General features: G+C 38.0%; 1 long non-coding RNA gene across 2 annotated transcripts; it reads left to right on the top strand.

Moving 5' to 3' along the window:
* Positions 1 to 1,114: 1,114 nt before the first annotated feature.
* LOC118479868 lies at positions 1,115 to 3,335 on the top strand. 2 transcript variants are annotated; one of them, XR_004861113.1, is made up of 3 exons: positions 1,115 to 1,837; positions 1,926 to 2,231; positions 3,278 to 3,335. It is a non-coding gene; the product is annotated as an uncharacterized LOC118479868 (long non-coding RNA). The 2 variants fall into 2 exon arrangements; XR_004861112.1 differs by having other exon boundaries at positions 3,267 to 3,320.
* The last annotated feature ends 549 nt before the right edge of the window (positions 3,336 to 3,884 follow it).

The following is a 3,884-nucleotide window of genomic DNA, read 5'->3' as shown; positions in this document are numbered from 1 at the left end:
ACTTCCGCGAATGAAACTAGTTCTTTTGTCACAAAACATTTTGATGTTGTGTTTTTCATACTTTTGTACATAAGGTGTGTATGGTTTAAAAGTTAAGTATGTTGGATTAAACAACAGATTTTGTAAACATTAGTGAATGTCTTTGTAAGGTTTTGAAACATGGATAAATGTTGTTAATTCGATGTTTAACTAAAAAAGGGACTATAAATGCAACATATATATTGTATAAATTAAAAAAGAAAGATAAGGGCCTTATGTTAGGAGGTCTCGGGATTGGGGATATCCAGAGTGCGAATTTAGCTTTTATCGCTAAGTGGTGGTGGAAGTTCAAAAATGATCCAACATCACTTTGCAGAAATCCGCAAGACATCAACTTCTCGGTGGCTATAATCATCATGAAAATCAGAGCAAATGATAGTGACCAAGAGTGGAAATATTGGAATAATTATTTTTGTTGGAGAACTTGGTTTAACAAAATAGCGTGTAAGGCGGACGTGGTGTAGATATACAAGATCTAAGATGCTCCAGGTGTGGAAATAATGATGTGACAACCGGTAGTTTGCGCCCTTAATTACGTGATTAACAGGCGATTAACACGATAATAAGTAGTGTTTACTACGCAAATTAACTTAATTAGGCCCTCAGTAAGCTTAAGAACGCCTATTCGGTTCTACAGTACGCCCAATGACGGTCTGCGGGAAATCTGCGGAATATTAAACGGTAACGAACTGAAACCGTACAAAATACTGACAATACCGACAAGTATTAAATTTTTACGATATATTTTAGCTTCGTAATCAAATTTTTATATCCGTAGTCGAAACCGAATCGAAAGACGGATTAAAATGGCGAACGACGCAATTTTACGTGATTTTTACCGTAAGCGACGAACAAGCGTGTAAACGCGACTACCGACACTGTTTTACGTCTTCTTATTTTAAAACAATGTTCTACGGCTTCCCACAATGATCGGATTTGAAAACGGGCTACGAGAATATGATTGGGCCGCTTAAAAACACTAGTAACGGGCTTGTGGTCCTGGGCCCAAGCCTATTAGTTAACCTAACTATATAAACTCATTTATACCACTAAAACCCTCATTTGTTTCCCTCATGCTTCAGCCGACACCCCCTACAATTCCTTTCTCTGCATTTCTTGAAGAAACACTAACTACGTATAACATACCATCCTTTTCATCTTTACTTTTACAAAAATGGAGCCCTAGTCAGATCACTACAGCCACACGCACCAGATCCACTCTCAGTCCCTCTCGTCTGCTCGACCGGTGACAGGAGCGGGGGTGCCAGCTGTGAACTCCGACAACACCCTCCGCCAGTCCTCACCAGCCGATGGCCAGAGCTGTGTTTCCGGCAACATATAACCCCCCCCTCTCGACTTCTCGGTAAACCACACCTCATATCATCATCTTTCACCTGCTACACACATACTGAGATTAGAATGGACGAGCTTGAGTAGAGACAGAGAGTTCAACAGAGAGTGATCGGGAGAAAAGGGAGCCGCGCTACCGCTCACGGATACGGAAGTGGACACCGGCGATGGCAAGGCGGTAATGTTCTTGTTTCTTTCGACGAGTTTACCCTGTAAATCCCTCTCCATTTTCTTTCATTTTGTTCTTTTTCTTCCGATGATACGATGATGATAATAGTGGTGTTATTCTACCCTACAAGAGTCACCAATGATGTCTGGGGGTGTTAAGGCGGGGCGTTGCCGCCGGCGGCGGTGGTCGAACCAGCGACAGCAGCCATGGAAGTGGTGGAAGGCTCAAACCCAGGCTCGTGTTTCAGGTCACGGCTCGGCTCAAGTTCAAATGCTCAAGGTTTGTCTCGTTTCATCAACAGTTTAAGATTTAGACCAGTTTAATTCGAGTTTTGTTTGGATTGTTGATCGGGTTCTACTCAGGTCAGACTCGGGTAATGTTCCAGATTCATCTTACGGGCGGTTCACATTTTCGGTTCGGGTTTGGTCAGCCGTAGCCGACGTCAGGTTCAGTCAACAAGTCAACGGTTCGAGTTTGGTAAAACCCGGTCAAGATCAGCAGATTGGGTTTCGGTTCGGTTCAGTCAAAGACGGTCAACAGCAGATCTGTGCGGTTCGGGTTCCTAGGAACGAGTCAACTCGGTCAAACCGAGTCGACTCGGTCAAACACAGTCAACCCGAGTCAACTCTGTTGACTCGGTCCACTAAGTTAGCGTTTTCGACATGAGGATTTGGTAAAGATTTTACGGCTGTTTATTTCGTTATTTTCATAGTTTATTTCGTGAAACGAGCTCGAACGGATTCGGATTAGTGTTTAGTTTTTATTTTGTCGTTTTTACAAAAACTATATATTGGTAATTGAATTTTGATAAAATAACGACAACTTGTGTTGTCGGGGGCGTCCAAAAATAGAGGAAACTCTACCCGTTTTTCGAGGAAATCCATAAAGGCAAAACGCGTTTTATTATAAAACAAAGTTATCGGATACGATTAATCTCTTATAAAGACGATTACAAATATATAGCTACTTACGACAACCCTTTACAACTTACAACAAACGACGATTGTGAAATTATTTACAACAAAGAATATAGTTATTTTAAACTTCAAAATTCTACAATTCTTTTATAAGATCAATATAACTATTTATATTGTTTCAAATGCCGATAATACAACTTCTTTTTTAAAAATAAATATAGTTTATATATTTATTTCGAATGTCAAACAACATGGTTTCGTTTCATAAAATAAATATAGTTTATGTATTTATTTATTTCAAACTTCGTACAACACGAATCCTTTTATAAAAATAAATATAGTTATATATTTATTTTCAAACACAACTCGACGATTCTTTTGTAAAATAAATATAACTTTTTATATTTATTTCGAACGCCGAAACGGCCTATACTTATATTTTGACAAATATACACAAGACGCAATATATAATACGACTTTGTTATGCATTACTTTCATACGAATATTCCTACATATACATACGACTTCTTTGTCGACTAACGCAATTCTATCGATATATTTATTTATTTTTATATAAATATTTATACACTCTAAATCTCTCGAGAACTAAGTCTTTATTAGACTTATTAGTTATTACTGACAATAAACAAACTAAATAAAGGTTAACTTAGTCATTTTCGTTAAGTTAACAACTTAGCGTTGAATCGTTCGGTTAACGATTCGGTAGAGCTCGGTGACACATAGTTTAGTTACCGCGTTTATTTAGAAACTTATAAGATATTCCGTGTTAGGGATATTGTAGAATGCACGCTAGCGAGTCACGTCTTGAAAACGACATCACGAAGTCGTATGTAGCTAGCTTTGCACAAGGATATCCAGGTGAGTTCATAACCCCACCTTTTTACTTTTTACAGTCTTACATTTTTATAAATGTTTTCGGGGTGGAAAGACATGCACGTTTTGTAAAAGCGTACAAGGTTTTCGATGAACATACATTACACATTTCTAAACCATGCTTTGAACAAGTTTTAACTAACACAAATGGTTTGTGAATTACCATAAACACAAATGGTTTACAAAAGGTTTACATTAATTATACCGGTTTTTCAGACAAGCTTATTTTTCGAAATGTGCATACACACGTATTCTAGTTTTCTAAACTATGGGAAAATACAAGTACAAACGGTATGTTAAACTAAGGAATGATACAGTATATCATGTTACGAATAGGGTGAAGCACCATTAATCAACTATATACCGAGATCGCGGAACAAAAGGTTAGATCTAATGTGTTTCAGGCAGCCACACTTTTACCAAGAGTGCTTTTGTGTCTCTAGTCGTGAATCGACAAGTTAAAATGCCTATGGTTTGGATGCTTCCTATGTCGTCACATATGTTAATGCCCTTGC

This window comes from Helianthus annuus, chromosome 6, assembly GCF_002127325.2.
Source record: "Helianthus annuus cultivar XRQ/B chromosome 6, HanXRQr2.0-SUNRISE, whole genome shotgun sequence".
In the NCBI taxonomy this organism is placed as follows: Eukaryota; Viridiplantae; Streptophyta; class Magnoliopsida; order Asterales; family Asteraceae; genus Helianthus; species Helianthus annuus.
The sequence above is the reverse complement of the archived record's forward strand: the minus strand, read 5'-3'. Positions and strand labels throughout refer to the sequence as shown.